Source organism: Octopus bimaculoides, chromosome 15, assembly GCF_001194135.2.
Source record: "Octopus bimaculoides isolate UCB-OBI-ISO-001 chromosome 15, ASM119413v2, whole genome shotgun sequence".
NCBI lineage: Eukaryota > Metazoa > Mollusca > Cephalopoda > Octopoda > Octopodidae > Octopus > Octopus bimaculoides.
Window position 1 is genome coordinate 39,570,046 of NC_068995.1, and position 7,560 is coordinate 39,577,605.

Here is a 7,560-nt window from a genome sequence, read left to right on the forward strand (position 1 = left end):
ATATACATATATATATATATATACATATATACATACATACATGCATGCGTATGCACAGATAGAGAGAGAGAAACAAAAGGAAAGAGAGAGAAAGGTAGGTAGATAGATAGATATCTGTGTATGTACGTATATATATATATATATATATATACTTAGAAGAAGACATATATCCATACACACACACACATACACATGTGAGGTTCGCCCCCACCCACCCCAGTGTCCAGTGTGGTACACCACAGGGCATCAACCTACATATCGGCTTCTGTGCGGAATACAAACCAAAGTCTAAAAATAAGGTTGTACACCACACACACAGATACTCCCCTCCCCCACACACACACACATATATATATATATATTGGATGTGTGTATGTGTGTATGTGTGTGTGTGTGTGTGTGTGTGTGCGCGTGTGTGTGAGTGCGCGTTCGTGCAAGCTCACGTATACAGATTGAGCATTGAAATATACAAAAGCCTTCAATATCTGTAAAAGCAGCAGCAGCAGTAATGACAAAATATATGCACAATATTTCCATATTCATATCAGTTAACGATATTATAGAGGCGGAATATTACTTAAACGAAAGCATAGTAGCGGCGGCAGCAATAGCGTATAGTAAATGTAGTAGTAGCAGTAGTGGTAGTAGCAGTAGTAACGGTAACAGTAGCAGCAGGGGTTGCAGCGTTACCATTATTAACCACTTGTATTAGCTGCTGCACCAGCAGCAGTACCTGCAGCTACAATGGCTGGGAACAGCAGCAGACGTAGCAGCAGCAGTTCATACGCTAATTCAAGGTGCCGGGAAGTGGCAATTCCACCATATTGATGTTAGCTGTCAACGCTTCTGCAGAGACGGGTATAGTTTCTCGATAACAATAGTGGCGGTAGCAACAGTAACTGTAGCAGAATAGTGTATCATTATTAATCATAGGAAACTGGAGTAGCTTCGATGGCAGTTGCAGGTGCCGCAACAACAGCAGTAGCAGCAGTAGTAGTCACAGTCTTTGTAGTATTCTATCATATATGTGAGCTATCAATGCTAATGCCGTCACACTATATGTTATCTTAAAGCATGAATTGCTAATGTTTTTCATTACTTTTTTTAGCGCTGATACGTTTTTGTTTTTGTCTTTTGGTTTTTTTTTTTTGGTTTTTTTGCAACTACAGTGGTGTATTTCATTTAATAAAGATCTTATTCGGATGCAAGTTGCAAATATAACACGTGCAATGAACTACCATATTCATATTCTTTTATTCTTTTATTCGTTTACTTGTTTCGATCATTTGACTGTGGCCATGCTGGAACACCACCTGTTAGTCGAGCAAATCGACCCCAGGACTAATTCTTTGTAAGCCTGGTACTTATTCTATCGGTTCTATTTTTGCCGAAACGCTAAGTTACGGGGACGTAAACACACCAGCATCGCATGTCAAGCAATGTTGGAGGGGTGGGGGGACAAACACAAACACATAAACATATACACACACAAACATATATATATACATATATATATATACATATATACGATGGGATTCTTTCAGTTTCCGTCTACCGAATCCACTCGCAAGGCTTTGGTCAGCACGAAGCTATAGTAGAAGACACTTGCCCAAGGTGCCACGCAGTGGGACTGAACCCGGAACCATGTGATTGGTAAGCAAGATACTTACCACACAGCCACACCTGCGCTATTTGTTATTTTTATTTTGCTTTATTCTGTTTTATTTTTTCTTTATATAGTTACTTATTTTAGATGTAGTAACTATAGCATTAAAATGTATGCCTCATATATTGTAATATTGTCGCCTTCTATCCTTTTCTACTACATTGTATTTATCAACTTTTGATCCATTCAGTTGACTAAGTTTTATCCTACGTGAGATTTTTTTTTTTTTTGCAAGAGACCAAAGCGGGCTACACTACATTCTCTAAAATAAAGAAACAATCGCTCGTCACATATTATCTTCACCCGGCCGTATAGTCTAAGATATGCATGCTATAGTCACCGTTAATTTTATATAAAACCTGATAGTATGTGCTTTATACATAGATTTTTGATACGATTTTGTCCCAAATGAGATTTACGCTCAGTGTATCTTAAAGGATTTCAAAAATTGAAGAAAGTGTACTAAATTCTAAAGATATCCATCGAGAAAGAGCTTAAAGGACTGAATATCTCTGTCCAGAAGAAAATGAGATAATGAGATCCAGATAGCAGCAGTTCGAGGAAAACAGTTAATAGAAAGAAAAAAATCATGGCTAACAGAAACGTCAACTGACAAACGATGCACCTGGAAAGAAAAAAGGTAACACTTTTAAAGTCTTGATAGAGGGTACTAGTTCAGAAAGTTCATGAGAGCAATAATCATGGTAATTTGCAGAAGTGGAAATCTGTAGAGATGATACAACGGAGATACCTTTTGAAATAACTACAAAGCTTCCACATTTTATAACAATTGTTAACAAAAGATTATATCATAACGAAAGTGTTAGCACACCATGAACTGAAAACTTCAAATATATCGCATTCCACCATGTGAGGTCTTCCATAGTTCGAAGGTAACTACGGAAGTCTGACAATTGTAATGCTAACAAGATCAGTGGAATAGTCTTCATCAACGTACGAAATTACAATATGTCTAATACAGTAAGAATTTGGCTCATACACAGGTTATTTGTCATGGACCTGAAAAACGACAAGAAAATCATATTCTATAGTCCATTTTTATGTGTCAATCTAATTAATGATTGGATAATTTTTTTCTTTATTCAGTTGTCTTTAAAAGCGTGGAGCAGGTGTAACAAGGTCGTATACAGAACATCTAGTTCTTTCGTTCAAATAGACTTTCTTGCTGAGCTTATTTTATGTACATCTAACGGTGTTACAAACGATTTAACAAGTTTTCTTTTCGCACCATCCTTTTGTTGCCTATGTTAGCTATAAACCCTACAGCTATATAGAGTCTGTGTGCATACAACATTGGAACAAGATTTCAGATTTTCAAAAGTTTATTCGCCGTTCTTGTTATTGCAGAAATTTAAAATTATTTAACCGTTTTGCCTTTATTTTCACCGGAATGGTAAATTATAGAAATCTTTTTGTGGGGAGAGAACGTTTAAATTCGGCAAACATCAATAATAATCTAGCTATGAACAATCGCCAGTTAGTAGCTAATAATAAACAACTATCAACAAGGACCAAACATCAACAAGTATCACTAATGACCTAACGATTAACAATCAATAATGATCTAGCAATAAAGAATTATTAATAATGACCTGCTTATAAGCTCTCAATATATATTAACTAACGTGAAATAAATATCAAGCAGAGAACAGTCATTAACAATAAGCAATCATTCGTAAGGACCTAGCGAAAAGCAAGCATTAGTAACAAGCTAACTAAAGGGGAGGTGTAGCTAATGAGTGTCTACAAGAGGTGTTTATTGTTGTTGCCGCCGTTTAACATCAGGTATGCTCGATTTTCGAATATCAAACACTCGGTTGGGATGCGCATGATCTTAAACATTTCTACTGTGACAATACCGTCACTTTAAGGATATCTGAAACATTTGCCTTCGTTTTCGTTTTCCCAAAACTAAAAATAATCAATAAAATTTAGAACTGCTCTGCTTATCTCCATTTTTAGGTTGTGTTGCCAATAACAACAACCTCTTCTAGAGAATGAGAGAGTGTCCACCACCCTTTCCCAAATAATATTCAAATCCCCCGTAGAATTTCCTCAAAACGTAACTAACGGAAAGACACATTCCTGTACCTTGTAATGTGTCCTTCTCGTAATTAAGTTCTGAAAAGTTCCACAGTAGATCTAGCTTCTATTTCCAGCAGGATGAGTGAGACTCTTTCATCTTATTCTTCAAGTTGCTGGTATTTTGATCACAAAATGGTGAAAAGCAAAAGAATCGAAATTCTGTATGCTAATTTTCTCTGTCGAAATGAAATTATTTGATGCGAAATGTTCAGGTCAAATTCTAGATGCGTGACTTGCTAAACAAGCAGCTTCATAGTTCTAACTAGCTAGAGCAAGAGATTGGTTATTGGTCCCACAAGATACGGAATGCGCAATCTGCTTCAGTTAGACTTTACAAGCGGATCAATGCCACCCATGTTGTTTGATAAACGTTTATTTTATGTATGACATTGATCCCTCAGTTGGATGCATCCATTTTGATCATTGCCATATAGATGATTACGATGATCTTTCTCTACATCATGAATTAGTGGTCTACACACAGAATGGAATAAGAGATGATATCTGTCTTGTGCAATAATTCTTCAACGTTTCATGCACTACTGGCAAGCGCAAATACGAACCATGTGAGATTTCGAATTGGAACCATTCGACTTCACTCGTATCGATTGACCTGATTAATGGATAAAAATCTCAACATTTTTCACTCTCACTCCACCAAAATATTAGAGGAGCATTATGTTAAAAATCCATTTTGAGGAGTGTTATGGCGATTAAAATTATGGCTATAGTTGAACCACTAGGGAGACGCTTTGGAACTTACTAATGAATATATTTGTTGTTAAAGCATTTATAGTAGTCTTGCTGTGATGTATGGAATATATATTGCGTGAGATGTGTTACTGAATGAAGTATCTGCTATACACTATGCTTATTGCTTATTTTGTGTAAAACCGTAGACACGTGATGAAATTATTTTATCGCTTATACTGGTTTCTATCAAACCCACTGCGATTATTAAAGTTATTCATTTTATGCTCATAGTCAATAAATTGTTTATTTCAATGAGCTACTTGTATTTGCACTGCAGTAGTTTTTACGCATGCTCGGTCGAAAGTAGATTCTTTTCTCTTTTTTATTTGCATTCATATAGATGTAGTTGCTACAGACCAGAGATATATTTATATCGTCTTTAATTATGATGCCTGGACGATTGTATTTGATCAGATTTGTCATGCAAATTTCAGAAATTTAGTAGCCAAGCTATTGTCAGAGATTGGATATTAAATATCAGATGTAATAAGTCTACGTATTCCCCGGTGGACATGTCTATCTAGCCGGTCGTATATGTGCTTGTATCCTGATTTTTTATATATATATTTGTGAAAGAGGACAACAACCACTAAGGGAAAACAAGCATCTCAAGTCATATACATTATTATTCTTAAATTAGTTGAGGTCTTACAGCTGTTTCTAGGATATCCCAAGTATTAGGCGAGTATGCCCGAATATGGGGTATTCCGTCATCAGAGACAAATAGAGAAAATACGAAGGGTCGAGACATGGAAATAATCAGATAAGAGATCTAGACATGGAAAAATCACAGATAATCAATTAAATAGAAGAGTAGAAAGTAAGAAAATAAGGAAAAGATTTCACATTTCATTTTTCCAAGGGTTTGGGTGCTGGTTCGTATGTCCTTTGGTAAAATCCTAAGTAAATCCAGGCAGTATTATAGCAAAGTATGATTATTGTTTTTTTTTTATCACAGCCTAAGTATCCAGGCAATATTTTGGCAACAATGGGAACGGTGTGTTCATATTGAGGTTGTTGGTTTGTGAAAGAATGAATGACATTAGAAGTGGCTATTGAGCAAAGTGGAAGGAGAAGGAGAAGAGAAAAAAAAAGAAAGAAAGGAAAAGAGAGACTAATGAGGAGATAGAGAGAAGTAGTAGCAAAGTGGCTTGTAGGGATAGAGAGAGGAGGGGAAGGTAAGTGACAAGGCATTAGCAAGGATTGGTCATCGGAAATGGTTAGAAAGAAATATCGAAATAAAAAGTAAAAAAAAAATAATAAAAAATATGAAAATAAGAATAAAAAGAAAAAGAAAGGAAAAAATTGATAGATATAACATAACACGTAGAAATAAAGGTAAATAAGGATAAAGTGTAAAATAAGGATACAGGTAAAAGAAGAGAGGAGGAATATAATGGAAGATAAAATAATAATGAAAGGGATCAAAGCGAATAATGGATGCCAGCAGTATTCCTCCAGCTTAGGGTTGGGGCATGAGGTCAAGCAGCAAATATTTGTGTCTTGAATAGATGATGTTCTGGATGGCTAGGGTCAGCAGCTATAGATATATTCCTACTTATGGGGATATGAATATTCTTTTTTACTCTAGGCACAAGGCCCGAAATTTTGGGAGAGGGAGCCAGTCGATTAGGTTGACCCCAGTATGCAACTGTAGCTTAAATTATCGACCTCGAAAAGATAAAAGGTAAAGTCGATCTTGGTGGAATTTGAACTCAGAACGTAAAGACAGACGAAATACCGTTAAACACTTCCCTCCGCGTGCTAACTTTTCTACCAAGTCGCCACTTTATGGGGGTATGAATATTAAAGGATGAAGGGAGAAGCAGGCATGAATGGAAAGACCTGTTGAATATTTAATTGTTTAGGTATAACAGTTACACTTGAAATTTGGAGAGCTAAGCGGTTAAGGTTTAACGTTTAGGAGACGGATTAAAACCCGCAGGTTAAAGTATAGAATTAACAGTTATCTTATAATCTACTAATGTTGATGGAGAAGGATAGACATAGGTATATTATAACGACCATGGAAAAATGCAAGTAAACGTTATGTGTAAAGGATAAGTTTACACATGGACTTATGGAAAAATTCAGATGTACGGAAAAATTTGCGTTTACAAATTGTGAATGCTTCGTTTTTTGGTGGGTGGGGGTACTTGCAGTGAGTTATGAATTAATATCTTGAGGGCCCCCTTCTTGGGAAAGGGTGACAGAGACTCTCTCATTCTCTGGGAGAGGGTCTTGTTATTGGTAACACAACCTAAAAATGAAGGTAAGCAGGATAGTCCTACATTTTATTTATTATTTTTGTTTTTGTGAAAATGAAAACGAAGGCATATGTTTCAGATATTCTTAAAGTGATGGTATTACAACGGTAGAAATGTTTAAGCTCATGCGCATTCCAACCGAGAGTGAAGATAGAGCATACCTGATACTCAACAGCGACAGCAGTAGTAAGATCTCTTGCAGTCAGTCATCAGCTATACCTTCTGTTAGCTTCTATACACACACACACATATACACACATACATATACAAATATGTATGTTTATGCGGTTCTGAGATTTCCTCCTGGGGACATCGGGTAATCGATTACTCCTACAACTCTTAGTCATGGTCGGATCGTCGGCGACTATACCGGCTCCCCTCTTAGTTCAGCTTACTGGATCTTGGAGGAGGGTGTGAGGTTATCATGTGAACTAAAAACAAGATCTGTTCAAACAAGGGCACAGGAGCGCTGTCTTTGTCCCTGAACACACCAAACTAAGACCTCAACGGTGGATCAAGCGGAGGATGCTAGATCTCCGAACTCAGCGATAGTGGAAGAGGGCAATGCCAGACGAACAAGCTAGAAAAGCGCAATTCTAATGACATTGGAGCTAGCAGCATTCCATTGCGACCCATTCTTCGGACCTCGCATATCACTCCAGGTAGTACCACAGCAGAAGGATTTTGGACAATAGTGCGTGGGAAACCATTGGCAAGGAGATCTCCATCCTAAAGAAACTCAGGCCATTGGCTGGTTTCTTTTTAATC

General features: G+C 36.8%; 1 protein-coding gene across 2 annotated transcripts in view; it reads right to left on the reverse strand.

Moving 5' to 3' along the window:
* Positions 1-7,560, reverse strand: part of LOC106873512 (vesicular glutamate transporter 1) — a 411,825-nt gene that overhangs the window by 212,026 nt on the left and 192,239 nt on the right. The gene's annotated exons all lie outside the window — the stretch shown is intronic.